Raw genomic sequence first — 22847 nt, 5'->3', positions numbered from 1 at the left:
CAAGGGTCGTTGGGTGGTGCACTCTCCATACATCAATCAGACCCCATCCCTCCTGCCATTCCCGTCTGCCCTTAGAGAGTCTATGCACAGGTGAGTCCCTCAGTGGTGGGTGGGATCTGTCTAGGACCGTGTCTGCTATGGAGTTGAAGTCTCCCCCCATCAGCATAGTGCCCGTTAGGAAGTGTGCCAGTGTCCCCGATAACCCTGTCAGGAAGGCCATCTGCTCCGTGTTTGGGGCATACACGCTGCACAGGGTTATATACCGACCTCTCAGCTTGCCTTTGAGGTTCCGTGACAATTGTAAGTGGTGTTTTCGACTCGCACGAATATGGCCGAGTCTGGTATCTATGAACCGCAAATGACGAGTTTAGTGGGTGTACGCAGTTTCGCTGCGCTAACCTAAACCGTTCGTTTGTTACGTGGGTATTTCTATCTGTACCCTCGGGTTCCATCTTAGATACGGCATCCATTTTGTCTCTTGCCCTCAAGTAGCCAGCGAACGGACGCTGTCCGCTTCGCGACCCTGGGACTCCCAAGATATTTGCGGAAGACACATGTCCTTTGTAAGTGTCTTTATGATGAGGGGGATGATAGTGTAAGGCAGATGGCCCCGCTCGAGGCTCATCTCGCCGTGCCGGTTTATTGTCTTAGCCGTGCATCTCATTAGGCACGTCCCTTTGATGCCTGTATCTCGTGTTTCTCGATACCTCCCTTTTACACCCTTTCCGATCTCCCCACTGTCTCCGTCTTCCTCTACACCTGTTCTTGTTCCTATTTTGATCTGTTTTATTGCCGATTGGAATGCACTAATGTTGGGAAGATGGGTTTTTACAGTTGGGAACCGCCAAATGTTTCCGCACTTATGTTCCGGGCCTTGTGTGTATTAAAGTGACCAAAGCGACCCCTCTGGGGGATAATTGTGGGAACCGGGTCATAAACTTTTGTGTTCAACGTAACTCTATGGGAAAACCATGTATAAAAGGAGCGATCCGCAGAACCAATTTGAAGCAGTCACTCTGAACTACACTGGTTGTACTTCCGTGATTTCTGTGTTTCCCTGCAGCAAATAAACCTTGAATCTTTGACGCCGAAGGAAGTGTCCCGTGTCTCTGTGATTCGTACGCCGGAGCAGGTTACCCACGAAGGTTTCAGGTGTTGTGCCCTGGCACCGCTGGGTTCTAAATAACCCAGTCCTTCAGTTGGCGCCCAATGTGGGGCTGCATCAGTGGTACCGGTCCAAGCCCGACGATCGTGAGGAACTTCGTGTGAAATCTCCGAGGGAAGGTGCACTCCGCTTCATCGATCCTGTTGTCGAAATAAGTGGCCCGAAGACTTTTCCCGCGAAGATTCCCGCCTCCGGACGGCTGCGACGGACTGCTGCCCTGACTGTAGACCTGTTTTGGCGCCTGGCGTAGACCTTGGTAGAGCGAGACGATTGACGGGCCTTCCTGGTGACGCCATCGATCTTTGAGTTAAGTATTTGTGGGTCGCTCCCAGAGTTCTTGGTTGTGGTTGCTTAGTGGTTGCATGGTTCCATTGCATTTGTAGTTCTTGGTCCTTTGTTGTATTGTTTGACGACTGCAGCCGCCAAAAACCGAGGGTTTTTGCTCTTTGCTGGGACTTGGTAAATCCCGTAACCCTTGAAGTTTGTGAAACTCGGCTAGTGTGCAAGATGCCTAGTCGCAGTACTTTGTTTAGTTGTTTTAGACCTTGCGGTGTGGATTCCCGACTGGAGGACTCGTGTCCGATACCTCCGGTTGGAACTCCGACTTATGAGTTATACAGTAAACATGGGCTAGGCCTGATTACTTTTAATGATTACTGGGTCCGCTATACGAAGAAAGACGGTGTCCTTAGTTGGCCACCTCATGGTAGCTTTGAAACCCCGATTTTAGATAACTTAGAGGCTAAATTATTTGCGAAAAAGTCAAGGCATGTTTGATGCCTTTCGGTTGTGGCGTAAAGAAGCCAAACAGAAAGAAATCAGACAGACTAAACGTAATCAGCGAGATAATGTTGCTACCATTGTAAAGAAAGCAGAGCAGTTTCAGCGTGATAAGGAGGTTAAGGAAAAGGAAGTGTTTGATAGGCTACAGCGTATGTCCATAGATAAATGCTATCCTGCTTTGCCTACAGAGTCGGGTAAGAAGGAAGAACCAGTTGAAGATCCTTTAATGTCCTATCTTATGAAGTCGCCACCTCCGTATGTGCAGGGTACCACAGCTCCTGTGCTTCCCCCTGTACCTGTTCCTGCACCTATTCTTCCTTTGCTTGTTCCTCAACCTGCACCCGTTCTTCCGACTGTTCCTGCTCCTTTGCCTGTCGCTATCCCTACTGCTCCTCCGCTTCCACATACTCCTGCTCCCGCTACTGCACCTGCTCTGTTAACTCCTGTTGTTGCTTCTGTTTCTACTCCTTCACTTGTTAGTCCTGTGTCCTATACTTCTCCCTCTACTCGTAGTCGTAATTCTCCTCTTGCGGCTAGTTTCTTTCATTCGCTCGGACCTGTTCTTGGGTCCGCTGGTTCGGATGGTCCTCAGAGACGTAGTCAGCTTCCTGGTAACAGAGAACGCGCTTCGCTATATAATATGGCGATGGGTTGGATGATGCATCCTCTTCGAAATCCGCCACGCGTTGTACTCGACACATTTTGTCAATTTAATATACCAACCCAGAGATTTGTGTTTGAAGAAATGTGTAAGGTCCTTCGCGATCAGATATCGGCCGACGCACCTGACGAGGTGCTGACCGCTTTGTCTGATCTCCAGCTTCAGTTCTCAACTGGACTGATAGTGGATACCAACGTTCGACGTGCTGTTGAGCGGTTGCTATCTTTTCGTCCCACTCCTATACCCCAAGCCTTGTTTGTTGAGGATGTTGAAAGACTGCCAGATGAATCTGGTCAATTTCCTATGCGCGAAGTTCCACCGGTATGGATGCCAGCTGATCCTAATGCTAACCCTGCGACATTGGCGCATTTCCAGAGAGTGTGGATACATCTCCCATGGAAACGCTCAGAAGTGTTACAGGTGAAGCAATCTCTGCCTGACCCTCGTAAAAATCCTGCAGGGTACTACAAGGAATTATCGCAGCTCGTAGACGCTACGATAATGAATCTTGCCGATATTGATATGTTGTTTGGCAATGTTGTACCGCAACCGGTATGGGCTAAGATTCGTCAGGAAAACCATCCCAATGAATTAGGTGGTGATTGGGCGGCCATTATAGCGGCTGATGGGTTACAAACTGGTGGTGCTAAACCCGACCAGTTGATTGCTGCTCTCCCTCAAAGAATAATAACGTTAATGAAAACTCTTATGCCAGCTATGAGGGTAAATTGGGACAAATTATCAGCTTGTAAACAGAAGAAGGACGAGAGTGTCTCTGACTTCTTTACGAGGTTTGAGGAGGCATTCATTGATCATAGTGGTCAGGATATGAGCACTGAGGGTGGTCAAAGGTTGTTCGTGGATAAATTTGTTTCCAACTTATTGCCCGATTTGAGCAATAAATTAAAGAATTCAGAGAGTGCGTGGGCCGTTTCTACTTCAGCTCAGATATTGGCCACGGCACAATATTATGAGAACAGAGAGAAAGAAGAGAGCGACCGCGCTGATAAAAAGACGAAAGAGCTTAAAACTAAAGTGTTGCTTCAGCAAGCGTTTCCTCCACGTTCGAATCAGAATGCGCCCCAACAGAATAGATCGCAGTCGCAATCGGACCGATCACAACCTCGTAATGACTCCTCTTTCCAAAGATCCTCGTTAGGGTACAATCAATGTGCCTATTGTAGACAGGAGGGTCATATCAAATTCAATTGTCCCGTTCTGAACGATCGTAATAGTGGTAATTCGTCTAGAGGAGGTCGTGGTGGTTCACAGCAGGCACCACGTGGTAGGGGTCGCGGTGTTCAAAATGATCGTTCAGATAACTCATCAAACTCTAATAACTGTTTTGATCAACGTGGATCATCGCAAGGACGATCTGAGCAGTACAATGTAGACGATTATTACGTCGATCAGGGAACTGACGACAGTAATTACTAGGACAGCCAAAGACAAGGAGAGGGAGTGGTATCAGTTCCGGTTGATCAGAGAGGGCCTTACGTCGCAGTTGCAACATCGGGCGTCGTTGAGCCTTTTCTGTTGGACACTGGTGCAGCGAAAAGTTCCATTAAGCATTCGACACTCCCTGGCGCACCTTTGTCTGGCTTAACAAATGTTTCCGTTGGATTCTCTGGCGCCCCCATTAGCAATCCAGTTTCTCGCCCTTTGCCCCTTACAATTGGGCCTCGTGAGCTAGAAGCTCCGTTGATTTTGACTACTGGTTGTGGTGAAAATCTTTTGGGTCTGGATTTGCTTAAACGTTTGTATGCAACTTTGTATTGTTCTCCTGCGGGTGTAAAGCTTACGTTAGGAGAGAGGGTTGTCTCTCCTATGTATTTGTCTCTCGATAAGCTTCCACCGGAATTGAGTTCTCTTCCAGCGTCTTTGTGGGCAACGGGTCCCAATGATGTGGGCCTGCTTGACATCTCCCCTTATGTTGTTCAGTTGAAATCTAATGTGCGATTGCCACGTATTCCCCAGTATCGGATCTCTCTTGATGGTGAACGAGCATTGTTAGCGATCATCTATGATTTGATCGAGAAAGACGTTATTGAAGAGACTCGGGGAAACGTGTGCAACAGCCCTGTACTGCCCATTCTTAAACGTACTGATCCTTCGAAACCACCCGTTTATCGTTTTGTTATCGATTTACGGGAAGTAAATAAAATTGTGATTCCTCAGTTCCCCGTTGTGCCTGACATCACGGCGCTACTGACTCTGATTCCAGCTTCTGCATCGTGGTTTTCGGTGATTGACTTGAAGAATGCGTTCTTCAGCATCCCGATTGCAGAGGAGAGCAGGGACCTTTTCGGTTTCTCTCTCGGTGGACGCAGCTTCCGGTTCAAACGCGCTCCTCAGGGCTACTGTGAGAGTCCATCGATTTACAGTCAAGCCTTGAAGGGTCAGCTGGATGCATTTACGTTGCCGGCTGGTGCGGCCTTAATCCAATACGTCGATGACCTATTGGTTGCTGCAGATACTCAGGACGTTTGCAAAATTGCTACGGTGTCGTTGCTGCAACATCTCTGCGAGTTAAATCACAAGGTGTCACCTTCTAAACTCCAATATTGTTGTCAAGAAGTAACCTATCTAGGTCACTTATTGTCAAAGGAGGGAAGGCGGTTGACCCCAGAGAGAATTGCAGCAATTGCACGAATGGCTTTGCCAAAAACCCAAAGAGATGTGCGTGCCTTTCTAGGTATCACGTCGTACTGCAGGCAATGGATTCCTAACTTTTCATTGCTAGCGAAACCATTAGTGGCTCTTACGTGCAAGGATGTTTCAACTCCTTTACCATGGACGGAAGAATGTCAGAAAAGTTTTTCTGAATTACGTGATTCATTGTGTTCGGCTCCTGTGTTAGGTACTCCTGACTATAGCAAGCCGTTTACATTATATGTTCACGAAAGAGAAGGTTGTGCGTTGAGTGTCTTAACGCAACCTTTTGGTGGTAAGCAACGTCCATGTGCATATTTTTCCTCGACCTTGGACCCAGTAGCTAGAGCATTGCCGAGTTGCTTGAGAGCAACAGCGGCAGCTGCGGTCTCCATCCGACAATCAGCAGGATTGGTCATGGATAATATGCTTACGGTGATGGTTCCGCATGCAGTCGACACTCTTTTGAATCGTACAAAAACTCAGCACTTGACGAGTGCGAGGTTGTCTGGGTACGAGTTGACGCTGTTGGCAAGCCACATTCAAATAAAACGTTGTAATGTCCTGAACCCGGCAACTTTGTTACCAATTAGCTCAGAGTCAGATGAAATAACAGAACATGATTGTTATTTGAGGACAGAGGAGGAAACAAAAGGTCGAGTGGACCTTAAAAACACCCCATTGGAAGACCCAGATGGAACGCTGTATGTGGATGGTTCATGTTTCAAGTTGCCGAATGGCGATGTGACTACTGCTTATGCTGTTGTAACGTTGAATACTGTTGTTGAGACTGCAAGATTGAATCAGAATTCTGCCCAAGCTGCAGAGCTGATCGCTCTCACCAGAGCGTGTGTGTTAGCGAAAGGGAAACGTGTGAATGTGTTTACCGACAGCCAATATGCGTTTGGCGTCGCCCATAGTTTTGGACGGTTGTGGAGAGAGAGAGGTTTTCTGACATCGCATGGTACGAAGATTCAGCATGGCCAGCTTGAGAATGACCTCTTAGATGCACTTACGTTGCCTAAGCAGGTAGCGATTGTTAAATGTAGTGCGCATCGTAAGGTGACGGATGATGTTGGTCGTGGTAATGCGTTTGCGGATGAGATTGCTAAGGAGACTGCCCGGAACCTTAGCACTCGAATGTATGTGACGAGTTCGGTTAGGTGGCCTATAGAGTCGAGTATGCGCGAAGACACTATTGAGAGTGTGAAAGAAATTCAGAAAGAGGCCACCGAGACTGAAAAGACGAAGTGGAAAGAAAGTACGGGAAAGTTGGATGCGAATGGTTGTTGGATTGATTTGTCGGATCAGAAAAGATGGTTGTTGCCTGATGCGTATGTACTGGCCGTTGTGACAATGGCACATGGGTTAGCACATATTAGCGCGAAAGGTATTTGTAAGTTGTTGTCCCCTGTGTGGAAGAATGATGGTATCACGAAATGTGCTGAACGTTTGGTTAAGAATTGTATGGTGTGCATGTTGTACAATCCTGGCAAGGGAACCCCAACCCCTCCTGGCAGTTTTGCTCCCCCTTCATGTCCCTTTGAGGTGATTCAATTGGACTTCATCCATATGGAGCGATGCAATAACCTGAAGTACGTTTTAGTTGTGGTTTGCGCATTCTCCCGATGGATTGAGGCCTATCCTCTCAAAGACAATACTGCTTTGTCTACTGCGAAAATCCTACTGAAGGAATACTTTCCTCGGTACGGAATGCCTAGAGTCGTGTGGTCAGATAACAGAAGTGAGTTTGTGGGAAGGGTGATGAAGAGTGTGTGTAAGGGCCTTGGGATTAATCAGAAATTCCATCGTGCCAATCATCCCCAGTCAGCTGGTTTGGTTGAAGGGTATAACGGCACCCTTAAACTAAAACTAGCAAAGATTCAGGCTACGACTGGTCTTTCGTGGCCTGACGCTTTACCCTTAGCATTACTGTCAACTAGGGCGACTGTACACTCCCGAGTAGGGCTTAGTCCCTATGAAATAGTGTTCGGTCGTCCTGCGAATGTTTGTGGGGTTCCTAGGCCAGGTATGTTCTGTGATCTTGAGTAACCAATGTTGATCGATTATCTTCATGACTTGACTGCTAAACTGAGGTTAATTCACCAACAGGTTCACGACGCACTGCCGACGCAGACGGAGGGTCCAGGCCACCAGCTCCAGCCCGGAGATTGGGTGGTGACGCGCAACTTTTCGCGCAAGAACAATTTGGATCCGAGGTTCACTGGACCCTACCAGGTTCTCCTTGCCACGAGGACTGCTGTTCGTCTTGAGGGACGGAAATACTGGGTGCACACCACCCACACCAAAAAAGTCCCTATCCCTTTGCCGGCAGACCCGTGGGTGAGGAGAGGCATTGCATCAACTGAAACCGAAGGATTGCCGGCGTTTGTACCTTTTAGCGACGCACAACCTGTCGGAGAATCCTCAGTGCAGCAGAAAGACACTGTTGAACATTTGTCATCAAAAGACTCAAGACCAGAACACTCAACTGATCAGCAGGACGTTGTCTCATCAAAGGATCCTTTGTTTGACGAACAGACACGTCCTGGGAAAACCTGATACTTTTTGCGATCTAGCACCAGAGACTAATAAAAGATCCTGTTCTGTCCCTTGACAATTGTATTATCCCGCTTTCCGTGATCAGTTTGAACACTCGTATTATTGTGATTATTTTTGTATATATTCATTGAGTTTTGTTCCTTACACCTTTTGCTTCCACAGCTGAGAAACATTGTTTTTGCATATATATATATATATTTGTGAAATAAAGGCCGTAGGGCCGCGCGCGTACTTCCTTCTGCTTAGTTGGTCTTGACGCTAGGTTAAAGACCGTCGGTTCCTGGGAACTCCTAGGGATTGACTACTGCTACGCAGAACGAAGTGTGTCAAGAAACGTTGCGGACGGTCGTAGGGAATGGCATTTTCGAAGTTGATGGATTTGGAAGAAGCTCAAGCTCAAAGATTCAAGCTGCAGCAACTTAGTCGTACCAAATGTTTTATGTTTCAAATCTTCGTATTGTTTTTGATTGTTTCTGCATTAATGGCGGGTGGGGTGTATTACACAATGTCTTACTTCTTACCTTCTGCTACACCTACTCCTACCCCTGACCCTAAACTTACCTCCACTGCTTCCCCTCATTCTTTTCATATCTTACCTGAACACGAGCAGGCTAGACGTGCAGAATTCCGCAACAATTCCTTTATTCAGCTCCTCCATCAGCATCAGTTAGTGGTTAACACTACTAATTGTTGGGTGTGTGGGTTGATGCCACATACTACGGATAAGGGAATCCCATATCTGGTGTTGCCGTATAGTTCCCAAGGGTCTGCTCGAGCATTTCAAACAATGTTTCGAAGCGCACTAGGTTTCCACCCCATTCGAGAACCACGCTCCCCCTACTCTGGTCCTACCTCGTATCAAAAACCTTTGTCTATAGCAATAGAGGATTTAGATAGTGATATCTATGATCCCTCGCTTATTCCTGAAGAAGAGGTACAAGCCTACAGGGTCCTGAGTAGAGGCAAGTATAGCGTGTTCACTAGTGAAAAACAGCTCAAAAGCTCACCTCCGATATGGGTCGTACCCCACATTGGTAATTTTTGTCTCATAGGTCGTGGCCGAAGATCGAAAGCCCGACTTGGAGAGAGTGCTTGCACTGAAAATTACATTCTGCCGATGGTCTCGTCCCCTGTGTTTCTGGCTGCCAAGGGTACATACTTTATCTGCCATGATCGTGCGTATGCATGGTTGCCCTCTGACTTTATGGGCTCATGTTTTATCGCAAATGCCCTGGCACCGCTGGGTTCTAAATAACCCAGTCCTTCACCTTCTACCACCACATATCTCCGCTCTGGGTCCACTAAGTGCCGTGTCGGCTGAAAAGGTGTCCCCGCCCTGATCCATATTAGTGTCCCCCTAGCATATGCTGAGTAGGAAGTATGGAAGACCCGCCCCCTCCACCTCCTTTGAAGAGCCACCCCTTCCTGCTTCGTAAGATGAGTTTCCTGTAGCAGCGCAATGTGAACCCCCCTCCGAATTAAGTAGGCGTGTACCTTGGGCCTCCGTTGCATCGTGTGAAGCCCCCGCACATTCCAGGTCATGCACTTCAACAAACCTACATTAGCCATTGTCCCGAAAATCACATCGTTGTTGTACAGCACATTGCAGACCCTCACAGATGGTGTTCCCCGCCCCAACTCCACTGAAAATGTCGATTGTTACATCGCTCAGATTTCTCTGCGCCCTCCGTTGCCAATCGTGGAAGTAACCCCCAACAGAGTGCCCCCCCACACCCCCAGAACATGCCCCAATATTGAACTATTAGTTCCCATCCAAACTAAGCAACGTCCCTAACCTGAGTTGCTTTAACACAGTCGTAACCGTGGGTGCCTTAAGGGCCAATGGAGCGCGGCCAAGGCCAAAAGGGGACCACGCGAGCACCCCCCCCCGCACTCCCGACTGTTCCCCAATATGAATATCAAGCTTGCAACCCAATTTGCGATCCCCAATCATCTCACTGTGTAGGTCGCGAAGTCCTTGGTGAGGCCGCCCACCGCCCGCCAGCCGCAAGACAAGTGTTCAGGATAGTCTCCGATGACTGTGACGTCACCAATGGGCCCTTGGAACCATGTATTCCGGATACGTCCGAGCCCGAGGCTGAGGCATGAGTCTCAGTGTCTGTGTTCTGTTTAGACTGGGAGCCTCCAGATCTCGCCAGTGTCTCTGCCGCCTGAAGCGCTGCTTTCCGCTCAGCCTCCGTTTGAGTCGCCGTCGGTTTCTTTGTGCCTCGCCTCCCCTTGCGCAATGTCTGCGATTTCCGGAGGACCATTTTCGCCCTTTCTCGTTCACGTTCTCTCTCTTCCTGGGCCTTGGCTCCATCAGTGCCCGCTTTATACGTATCCCACCATTCCCAGGCTTCCGCTGCCGTTCCAAAGAAGTGTGTCCTCTCATCGACCACTACTCTGAGTTTCACCGGAAAGAGCAGGGAGTATGGTATCCCCTCCGTCCGGAGCTCTTTTTTGAGTGATAGGAAGGAGGCCTGCAGCCGCTGCGTCTCATGAGTGAAGTCTGGGTACAAAGTTACTCTGCTATTCGCAACCTGAAACGGGCCAGCTTCCCGAGCTCTCTGTAGTAAAAGGTCCCTGTCCTTATAATGCAATAGTTTAGCAATAATCGGCCTCGGGGGTAGACCGGGTTTCGGCGGTCCTGAAGGAACCCGATGCGCTCGTTCTAGAGCGAAAAAGGATGATAGGCCCTCCGGTGCCACTACGGAGCTGAGCTAGGTCTCAAGAAACTCCACCATATCCTCCCCCTCCTCTTTTTCCGGACCTCCCACGATACGAACGTTGCTTCGCCGACTTCTGTTTTCAGCATCCTCCGCTTGCCTCTCCAGAACCTGGATCCGATCAAGGGCATCCGTTAGTTTGCTCTCGAAAGTCTTGTGCGAGGGCACCAGATCCTGCAGAGTATCTTCCACGTCCTTAACCCTATCCTTGAGTTTGTCGCGGTCCACTCGTAAGAGTCCCAGTCCTGAGGCCACTTGTGCAATGTCTTGTTGCAGCGCGTTCTGTGTGGCGGCTATGGCTTCCAATATGCGGGTTTGTAGCTGCTGCAGCTCCGAGGGTCCTGCCGGGTCACCTTCCGCCATGTCTGAGGCCATCGCTCCCTCGGTTTTCCCCTTCGGCTTCACCATACTGCGCCGTCCCCTCTCTCAGGGTCGTTAGGATTGTCTATTTAGCTCCTGGTCTTGCCACTGATGTTGAGAGCTAGGTACGGGGCCACCGTTGTCCCTGCTCCTCTCACTTCCAGGTCGCTTCTGAGGTGCCCCCCAACTCGCTGGGCCGCTTCAGGCCCGTGATGCGCTGCAGACTCCGCTGGTCGCGCGGGCCAAATTCAACGGATGAATCGCTCTTCTGGGCGGCTCGGTACCAGTAATCGGCTCCGCTGCCCCTATTCTCCGCCGGTAAGAAGTCCGCACCTCGTCGGTCGTCACAGACCAGATTCCACCGCCATCTTGTCCATCTCTTGCCCTCGGACTGGCGGGCTTGGTGGGCAGGCCACCCTTCCAGTGTCCGCCCTGGTCTGTCCCCAGGTCACCAATTTTCATTCTGTGGTGATGTCGAAGTTTGGGGCTCCGGGTCCAACAGGAGGAATGTCCGATCCGTGTTCGATCTGTATTTTCGTTCATTCTTTGCGTTTTCACACCTCGGTCGCCATTTTGAGGAGCGTCTTTGTTCGCTGCGGTTGAAAACAAATCGCCGCTTCAGCTTCAGATTATCCCCGATCCGCTCCGCTGGTGGCTCTTCACATGCCCCCCATCGTCCTCCATCAGAGCCCCCTCTTTTCTGGGGTTGTCGCGGGGTTTTGGGCGTCGGTTTTCAGGATATTGGTGGGGATCGGGCGTGGAGCTCCGAGCTCACGCCGCCATTCCCTCCGGCGTCCAAGCCAAGCCCCCAAGAGAAAGCGTCATTACCTGAATTGGGTTATTACCGCGTTTCAACAGGAGCGCAGGACTCTCTGGTCCTAAGCTGCAAGGGAGAAATGCCCACAACGAGTTCTTTTACTTTACCGTACTTTGTTTTAGAGAGTCTTGGTCCAGCGATGGCAACCGTTAATCTCACCCGCACTATGGAACTGCTCCGCGTCTGGTGCTGGCTCTGCCCACGGATGCAGAGGTTGGATTCCGACTTGCTTATGTTTGGGGCGTGTTGTTATGTTTGGAGATAGAAAGCGGACTTGGGTAGTTATCAAAGTATTACGTTTTAGCTATATTCTCAAAACTATGAGAACCGGCATTATTTATTCAATAAAAATATGAACCAGATGTAATTATTCATGAGTAATTTACATTTGTAAATATTTCAATTTTGTCGCCATGAGTCGCCCAACTGAAAGAAATATTAAAGGGGCACAGTTGTGAAGCTTAAGGGCATTCCGATCTCCCTACGTTCGCTCGAGATCTAGTTTAGCGAACAATTCAATTTGTCGATGTCCCAACGATTAAAGCTAGAAAGAGGACTAGATAGTATGTAAATTTAGCCCAGTGGCTATTCAGTTCTTATAATTACATCATTCGGTTATATCCTTAATAAAATTATCCAATAAAACATGTTTTAAATATCGTTTCTGCCAATCCTTTTTAGTACTGAGTTACGTTGACATCTCTCTATTAATGTGAATATTAGCTAGTGCAGAGCAGAGATATGATATCTTTTTTTTTCAGCACAGTTTATATGTACTAGCAGTTTTCATGTATTTTACATTGAAGACAGACTACTTGGATTTGTTCTACGTTATCCATGGTTGGTCTGATCATAACATGTAGCTGCGGACACAGATTTCATGTTTTTTACATTGAAGACAAATTACTTGGATTTGTTCTACTTTGTCCATGGTTGGTCTAATCATAATATGTAGCTGCGGGCACAGATTGTTAAATTCATCGAAACAAGTTCATGATAGTTGAGATAATATCTTTTTCTCTTTCAGCACAGTTTATATGTACTAGTAGTTTTCATGTTTTTACATTGAAGACAGGATACTTGGATTTGTTCTACTTTGTCCATGGTTAGTCTGATCATAATATGTGGCTGCGGGCACAGATTGTAAAATTCATTGAAACAAGTTCATGATAGTTGGGGTGGTGTTCAAGGATGGTGACCAATAGAACAGAACTTTTTTGGACTCTTCTCATTTTGTCCATAGTATCTATTTTGTAACGTGGTTACAAGTGTCCATTCACTATTGATTATATATATTGAACTGGTGAATTGAATGGACAATTGAATTCCTCCTCCCTATTTTGATTGATATTGGTGATCGTGTGTCAACTAACTCCACTGGGAGCAGCAGGCACTGCCTCTTCGTTTCCAACGTCCCAACAAGGTCCGCCTTGATCCACTGGTGTTCTGGTAGGTCGGGTATAATTTCTGGAGGGTGTAGAGACATGGATGATGTTGCACATCCTTGTATGACCACAGAAAAGCCACTCTTAGCAGAGAAATTCGTAGATTGCTTACCTTTCACCATGTCTGGTCACGCCCACATCCCAATATTTTCTCAAAAAGAATCCATCAAATAAATACACAAAGGGACTTTCAATCAGTCTTCTTCAGTGTCTGTTCAGGTGTCATTCACAGATTACTTTCACCCACCACAGCATACATCATGGGTCAATGGTTCAGCCCACTTCAGCCATTAAATGGCCTTCGATGTGAGTGATGACATTTCACTTATACACATGCCCACATTCACCTAAAGGCAGTTCCCTTTGGTGGGAGGACTGGTGAGACCATTTCTGTTTATATTTCTGCATTTATTGAATATTTATTATTATTATTTTATTTTTGCTATGGGCCATTTTCACCTATTTATTTGGGAAACATATTCACACCACGTTTAGATGGGATACATTTCCACTTTATGACAATTTGAAACTTGTAATGCCTATTGCACATGTTTAAAAAAATAAATACACTAAATTGAAAAATAGGCTTACCAAACTCAGACCTTTTGTTTTATCTTATGTGTGGTTGTTTGAAAAAACTGAAGATGTGGAATTTGAAGAATCTTGAGTGGGGAGATCAGAGGCTCACTGCCAGTTTTAGATGATTCACTAAAATGCCTGGGGTGGCAAATATGAGGTTGTCATACTTTGTAAACCTAATGACATTACAGGAAGTGACATTATGTGATCGTGATGACAACGCACAAAGTGCTGCTATGGAACAAATAGCCACGCATCCATCATAGAAGTTGACATTACATGCTGTTTATCTTATCCTTGTTAACTAATCCTCACCATCTTGTCCAAGATGGAAGTCACCCATGTCACATATCTCTTCTCAAACCTCTCTTCCCAATTTCTGTGCATAGTCAAACTGAGAAAAATGTGTTTATTTCCACTGTCATTGTTTATGATGGTCTTGATGAACTTCCTTGGCTCAGTTATAAAACTGCAAAAGTTTTCATCAAGGTCCTTCCTCTGATTCATTGTGTCCTATTCATTCATATAAAATTCTGTATTAATGTATCTAGTTTGTTCTAGCGTCTCCAGACGATAATTATTCATGTAGGGGGATAGTGCTAAGTAACCCTGGGCGAAGCACTACGCTACGCTCGTGTAGTTTGCGAAGTTTGCGCAACTTCGCACTACGCGAGCTGCACGTAACACAGTGCGAACACAGGTTTCTCATTGAGATTGGTTGCGCATGCTCGCGACGGCTCGCAATGAGAAACTACCAGTTTGCGTTGAGAAAGCTGCAGCTCGAGTAAAAATCTACTAGAGCAGCAGAAAACTACAGCTCGCACTGTGCCGTTTTCAATGATTGCACAGTGCCGGATGCTTGTCCGCACTGTGCAATCATTGAAAACGCATCTTGCACAGTGCGAACATGCTACTACGCAGCTCGCGTAGTGCTACGTGAAGTTCGCGTAGTGCGAAGTGCACTTCGCGTAGCTTCGCATAGCGCTACTTCGCGAACTACGCCCACCCTTAGTGCTAAGGTTTTAAGACAATACGACACTTGAATTTATTTTGCTCTGATTTTCTGATGAAATTATATATTTTCTCGCATTAAAGAGATTTTTCAATTCTGTTAATTTCGTATGAAAAATAATATCTAAAAAACCTTGATTTTGGGAGTAATGCTGTCCGTTATACTCCCGAATTTGCTGCCTCTTTGGGATTTACATTAATTTCTGATTTTGCATTTCTCTGTATTAACCTTTTTATTGAGAGCCTTCATGGCTTCAATATTGCGTACTTTTTTTGTAATAAAACCGTTTAAACGTTTCTATTGATCTAGAACTCAGTTATTGAGTGGGCTGATTTACTTAATTGATTGTTTCCTGCTGTTGTAATGCATTGGTAAGTGCCTTTTGTCAAGGACAGATTACTTCATGAAACTGAGGTTTAACACCGTCTCAGATCCAGTAAAAGTGGGAATTTTGATTAAAGTTTGGGGTGCTTGCAATTTTGGGGTACCACACCCCCACACATGTAGCTTTCCTGCTGAAAAGTACAGGCTTTTCCCTGTAAAGTAGTGCTTCCAACTTAGAGTACCAGTGTTCATCCAAAGGGACAAGACCTAGTAAAGCTAGCACAGCTCGCAGCCTTGAAGGGTGAGAATTAGGGCCCCTAAAAATAGGAAACATGCACAGAACATCCTTAACCGGAAAGTGCAGCCTTGCAGAATCTGCAAACCACCCCATTCATACCAATGTAACTGGGTAATTATAGTAATAATTTTTGTTTAGCTTTTTCTAAGAAATCTGCAATAACAAAAAAACAGCAAATTACATGGTTCATTGTTAAGGGTATATTAGCATCTGTGTAATTAAGATGTTTTCTGTGGGGCAAACATATCCTTTGAGTGTCCTCGTGTAAAAGGCAAGAGGCAGCCGTGTCCTCGTAATGGCTGGCCCGATATAAAAATGAACATATAAAGCATGCGTCCTGTGGTTTTAAAAGTGAATCAGCTAAAATCGCCAGAGAACCTACCAGACGCAGAATTGTCATCCCTGACAGCGGAGCCCTTCCAGGAGCACCACCATTGCCGCCGACCTTGCCGCAGCTCCATTGTCGAGTACCTCCCCCCCCGCCGCAGCCTCGCAACACCTGTGCTGCCGCCGAGTGGGGTCGAGGGAAAGACTACACCTCCCAGCAGCCTCCGCGACCGGAAGTCGCGTCGAGGCGGAGCGCGCCAGGAGGCGCTTAAAAGCAGCCTTGAATCACTAAAGCCCTGGGACACAGCTAAAATCGCCAGAGAACCTACCAGACGCAGAATTGTCATCCCTGACAGCGGAGCCCTTCCAGGAGCACCACCATTGCCGCCGACCTTGCCGCAGCTCCATTGTCGAGTACCTCCCCCCCCGCCGCAGCCTCGCAACACCTGTGCTGCCGCCGAGTGGGGTCGAGGGAAAGACTACACCTCCCAGCAGCCTCCGCGACCGGAAGTCGCGTCGAGGCGGAGCGCGCCAGGAGGCGCTTAAAAGCAGCCTTGAATCACTAAAGCCCTGGGACACAGCTAAAATCGCCAGAGAACCTACCAGACGCAGAATTGTCATCCCTGACAGCGGAGCCCTTCCAGGAGCACCACCATTGCCGCCGACCTTGCCGCAGCTCCATTGTCGAGTACCTCCCCCCCCGCCGCAGCCTCGCAACACCTGTGCTGCCGCCGAGTGGGGTCGAGGGAAAGACTACACCTCCCAGCAGCCTCCGCGACCGGAAGTCGCGTCGAGGCGGAGCGCGCCAGGAGGCGCTTAAAAGCAGCCTTGAATCACTAAAGCCCTGGGACACAGCTAAAATCGCCAGAGAACCTACCAGATGCAGAATTGTCATCCCTGACAGCGGAGCCCTTCCAGGAGCACCACCATTGCCGCCGACCTTGCCGCAGCTCCATTGTCGAGTACCTCCCCCCCCGCCGCAGCCTCGCAACACCTGTGCTGCCGCCGAGTGGGGTCGAGGGAAAGACTACACCTCCCAGCAGCCTCCGCGACCGGAAGTCGCGTCGAGGCGGAGCGCGCCAGGAGGCGCTTAAAAACAGCCTACGACACCCGCGTCGCGGGAGCGCGCGGGGCAGCGCCGGGCTAAGCCCGGGCAAAGGGCGGGCCCTCTGTGGCCCTCAGGGGCCTGAGGCGGCCGGGACGGGCCACAACTCTAAGTCCATTTCCAAACCAGTACCCTTGAAAAGCAAAGGGGCTGTTACCACTGTTCAACGATGTCCAAAATAACTAAAACACCGATGGCGACAAGATCTACCAGCAGACTAAAAACAGTGAGTACACCATTGCCCACTATAACCGCCATAGATAAAATGCTTCAAAAAACCATCAATGTCGTGGCGGATGCTATTCAGGACACTGAGAGGAGACTCTCCTTGACACCTAACTTATGCTTCCCTGACCTGTCCTCTCATATTACCTCTGAGGATCAAAATATGGATGACACTATCTCATCCCAGGAGTCTCTACTCACACAATCTTTCTCGGAGTTACCCGGATCACATATTAAAGAAAAACACTTTAACTCTTTATCCTTGGAGTTATTAGCTAACAATCAGGATAACAGCATTATGGCCATATCTAACTGCGCCAAAAATGATCAGCAGTCAATGGATATCCCCATGTTATTGGACGATGGGACCGAGGAAAATGTCCTACCGATCATTGTCTTAACAGAATCACAACCACCAATTCCACATAAAACGCCAAAGATCAAACGGAAAAAACCTAGAACCAAACTCCCTATGAGGAAAATCCATCTACCCTCTAGTAAACCCAAACGATCACTTAAAGACATGTGGCAGAAGAAAGGTATAGTGGAACCCATTGGACCAAAATGCGGGGAAACCCTACCAACCTCCCCATATCTATACGACCCAGATGGGAAAGCTAAGACCAATTTGGAAAATCCTGTAGTTAATGAGGAAACAGGACATATTGATAAGAAGAGTACCTCGAGTTTCCCTTTTATGAGAGAGATTGAATCTCTAATTAAAACTCTCCTGCAACCTATTAGTCATCAAATAGATACCTTAGAAAAGGCTTTGAGTAAATTTGAGAGGACCCAAAATGACATATCTTCCAGTATTCTTAGATTGCTCAACTCAAATAACACGACCTCTCTTTTTGTTCCCTCTTCAACTACACTTAATGTAAAAAATTTCAAAAAAAAAACTGGCAATGCTGTAAAAAACCTAGAAAGTCAAAATAAACCACAGTCAAAGTGCCTACCCACAACAGACCAAACGATAAAGTCTCAAACAGTTCCTAAACTTACTGTGAACATAACGACTCCTACAATCAATAAACCAAATAATCAAATTGAGGAGGATGATGAGGCCAGTGAGTGGGCTACAGAAGGTCATTCACCTAATACAAACATAGGTGCACCGAAGAATAAGAATTGCACGGTGTCTTCTAAAAATAGTACTCAAGAAACAGGAGCTCACCCTACCAAACCTTCCACTACAAGTTCACTATTACATATCAACCTTCCCCCACAGGCCAACCCCTATACGATAGTTATGATTGGGGTGCCCAAAGTTGATGATAACAGGGAGGAAACACGGGAGGAACTGAGGAATAAAGTCATGCAGTGGCTTTCTATACATAGGCCCCTCCCTCAAAATATAATAGGAACTATACACCAGGTTAAAAGGGTAGAGTGGGTGGGCACTCGTTTCAAATCTACAGACGGTGACTGCATTGTGGTCACCTTTAAATATCTAGGACCGGCAAAATTCATCGTAGACTGGAGGAGTCTGGGGACAAGTAGCCTGATTAGGACTATGGGATTGAGCTATTTCTACCCAGCCCGCCCAGATTCACGTAGGAACAAAACCAAACATAACTACACTGAAGAAGGATGGCACAAGACACAGCCTAATCTCCAATCTTGGCCAGCCCCTGCCCTACTCAGACCTGATACCCCAGTGGGTTTAGATCTCCATCCATACACTCAACCATGGGGACCCAAAGTACACAACCAGCAATCATTTGAAACAGCTGTACGGCAAAGGCACGGTCTTTACCGCCCCTATAACCCTGCTACTGTTCAATTCGCAGAATACGGGTTTCCTACTGCTAATAGATATGATGTACTTTACAACTACGACCACTTGGACGAGGTTGATTGACTGCCATCTGATCCTCTCCCTGAAACTCTTTCTGGTAAAACAAGGAATCTCTCAGAAAATGATTTTATTGCAGTGAACATAGCCACCCCCCATCTAGCCTGCCTAGTAACTTCCACCTCTAAAACGACATCGAGCTATACAGTCAGCCCCCGAGTACATCAAGCTCATGCTCCGTCAGTGATTGAAGCAGGTAGTCTATCTAAGACCTTAGTCTTACAATCTTACTCAGTACCTGAGAATCCAAGGTCTAAGGATACGACAGGGACCACCTCAGAACCGCACTCCCTATCCAACATAAACTCTGATCTCAAAGCAGAACAGATTATTTCAAACTCCATCAAAATTTTATCCTGGAACATTGCTGGACTGGCCTCTAAAATCGATGACCCATCATGGGTGGCCTTTGTCAGGAAGTACACTATCCTGTGTTTTCAAGAAACCTGGCTGATAAATGGCAACACTTTCATTGAGGGATTCCAAAGTTTCTTTGTCCATGCATCCCCTTCAACTAGTGGTAGGGCAAAGGGGGGCCTGGCAATATTTATCAGCCTGTCTCTTAAAATGCTGATCAATCATGTGCAGATGGATAGCAGGAGTACCCAGATCGTTACACTCAAAAGGGGAAAAAAAGTTATAACGTTGATTAATTTCTATAACTCTGTTGCAAATCCAAATGATTGCAATATCGACAACCTTGCAAACTGTCTAGCTGGAAATCGGACTAAATTATCACAGGACAAAATCCTCCTCGGCGATTTCAATACGCACATTTGCGGTAACCCTCTTCTGACAACCCTGGGATCTTTGGGATGTGATCTTAAAACAGGTCTTCATTTCACACACTGCCACCGTGGATCAAAATTAAACTCCCTAATGGATTCCACGAATATGACCTTGGCACTATCTCTGAAAGAGGACTCCTTCATCTATGAAAATCCCTCCTATAAAGGATCTGAGTCAGGGTCCATTATAGACCATATCCTTCTTTCTGCAGAAGTGGCCCAACTGGTTCTTAAGTTTGATATCCTTATGAGCACCCATAGTGATCATAATCCCCTTCATCTTGAGCTACAATGTGACTCTTCCATACTTCGAAAGAATATCAAGGATCCAGGGATACTTAAGCCAGTAAACAACAACCGTCGCCTGAAGTGGAACCTGGTAAATAGTGACAAGTTGTATGAGATAGTCACCAAAGACTGTGAACCTGAACTCAAGCTCTGTGCCACAGATTCTGCCTCACCCAAATGCGTTCTATCTGCCTTTGCAGTGGTGACTAGAAGGATAGAAAAATTTCTGACTGTAAATGCCAAGGGATCGAATATTCATAATCCACGATGGTTTGACCATGCCTGTTCCTCTGCCAACCGAAAATTAAAGGCTGCTCTTAAAAGTAATCCAAGAGACTTAACATTGGTAAAGGCCCTCAGAGCAGACTACAAAAGTGCAATTGCCTCATGCAAAAAAACTATAAAAACTAAAATATGGGAATCTCTGCTCGACCCTTCCATTCTGGGCAACAGCTCTAAGTTCTGGAAAATAATTAATAAACCTCTCTTTGACGACCCGACTACTGAGAGTCTCGGCACAGTCATACCAGAGAATGACTGGATCACCCACTTCGGATCTATCTTTAAGAGTGAAGCTCCACAGTTAAAAAAATTACCTCATCTCCCCGAATGCAGCCCTCTACATTTCTCTATTAAAGAAATTGAATTAGGGATTCTTGGTCTTTCTAGCAACAAAGCACCGGGCCCTGATGGTCTTCCACCAGACCTTTTTAAATCCAACATCGCCTTATGGGCTCCAATACTTACGTCTGTCATCAACGCCGGGGTTGAAGTGGGAGCCCCTAAATCCTGGGGAGCATCCACTATCGTCCCGGTTTACAAAAAGGGCGACAGAACAAAAGCTGTTTGCTACAGACCGATCTCCCTAATAAACTCAGTTGCGAAGGTAGTGGGAGGGGTTCTTTTAAATCGGCTGAATGCTTGGGCCAAGCAAAATAACATAATGACCCCAGCGCAGTATGGATTCAGACCGGGACATGCAACAACTACGCAATGTCTGAATCTATACCTAATAAGTGGTAAATACACCCAAGCCAGAGAGGGAACGCTGTATATGGCCTTTATGGACCTCTCCTCTGCCTTCGACTGTGTCGAGAGGAGCAAACTTTGGGAAATCCTGCAAAACATGGGTGTAGAAAATAATCTAATCAATTTCCTGGCCGACCTACATAATGACACACGTGCCAATGTACGGTACACAAAAGACCTGAAAGTCACGAGAGAGTTTAATATTAACCGGGGCGTCAGACAGGGCTGTATTCTAGCACCCTTTCTTTTTAACTTGTACATCAATGGACTTGAGGATCATTTGGTAAAAACTAATACAGATTACCCTCGTATTGGGAGAACAGGGGTGCCGGTCCTACTATATGCGGACGACGCCGTTTTGATATCCAGAACCGCATTAGGACTTCAAAAGCTGTTGAGTTCTTTCTTCCAATTCATGACCTCACGCGATTTGAATATTAATAACACCAAATCCTTTATTATGACGGTCGGAAAACCCCCCAAAAAACGATATCCCTTTTCAGTCAACGGAGAAGGCATACCGTTCACAAAAACTTTTTCATATCTGGGAGTACTATTTGATCACAAACTCTCTTGGAGCCCTGCTATAAATAAAAAGAAAGGCGAGTTATTAAGAACCAACTTCGGGATATTGGACTTTGCACGTAAACTAGGTAACACACCAGTGTCCGCTATAATGAAATTATATCAGGCAAAAAGTGTAGCGGTGGCATGTTATGGGAGTGAGTTGTGGGGTTTCGCATCAGTAGAAGCTCTGGTAACACTAGAAAATAACTTTTTAAAACAGGTTCTGAGTTTGCCCAAAAGTACCGCAAATTTCTCTGTACACGAGGAACTGGGCACTCCGTACCTAGGAGACAGAATTGCTGCAAACCCATTACTCTGCTGGCTAAACTGTTGGCGCAATGCACTTATACCCCTGACGCACAGCATCCTCGCTGAAGCCCTCACCTGGGAAGGACATCTTAAAATACCCTGGATGAACTATATCAAAAACTGTTGCAAAGACCTGGGTAGATTGGACTTATATTTAACACCACAGCATGATACAAAGAGTGATGTTGACTTTGTAAAAAACACCTTTATGTTAAAACGACAACTTGCCAGGGAAGATACTGAGATGAAGAAGTCTAGTGTTAGGAATCATACATTAACAAAGACAGGTGTGTTCTGTGAACCATACTTATCATGGAACATTTCTAGATATGACCGCTTTCTGTTGAGCAGATTCCGATTTGGCCTCTACCACCTGATTTTAGCTGTGCCAAGCGGAGCACATAAAGGCCAAGTGTTGCCAGCTTGCGGCTGCGACAATATGTCTCCGCAAGATCTGGCTCACTTTTTATTCCTATGTCCTTATTATTCAAGTCCTAGACAAATGTTTTTAAAACCCTTGCTTAAAAAGCTGAACTTTGTACAGATTAAGCCTGCACTTTTATATCTTCAGATGCTGCCTGTTGACAGTACATTTTTTATCTGTAAGTTTTTAAAAACAGCCAGGAAGTTCAGATTAAGCATGGAAGGTTGATCTCTAGATGACTTGTACTAAACTTGAAATCATGTCTTAAACAGGCATTTTTATTTTTTTCTACATTGGCCTATTGCATTTTAACTTATCGCATTCTAACTTTCTTGTGAACTGCTAACTTATATAAAATTGTGTGTTTTTATAAATCCTGCATGAATTGTATAATAATGTATCTTTGTGCTTTTATGACTGCTTTTCTGACAGTCGAATAAAGGATTTTTGACTTGAATCTTATGAGTTCCAAGACCAGGCTCTCCATTGTCTGAGCTTTCAGGGCGTCTGACGCAAAATAGATGCAAAACACGGCTTTAATGT

The sequence above is a fragment of the Lissotriton vulgaris genome, chromosome 5 (genome assembly GCF_964263255.1).
Source record: "Lissotriton vulgaris chromosome 5, aLisVul1.2, whole genome shotgun sequence".
In the NCBI taxonomy this organism is placed as follows: Eukaryota; Metazoa; Chordata; class Amphibia; order Caudata; family Salamandridae; genus Lissotriton; species Lissotriton vulgaris.
This window is presented reverse-complemented; position numbering follows the sequence as displayed.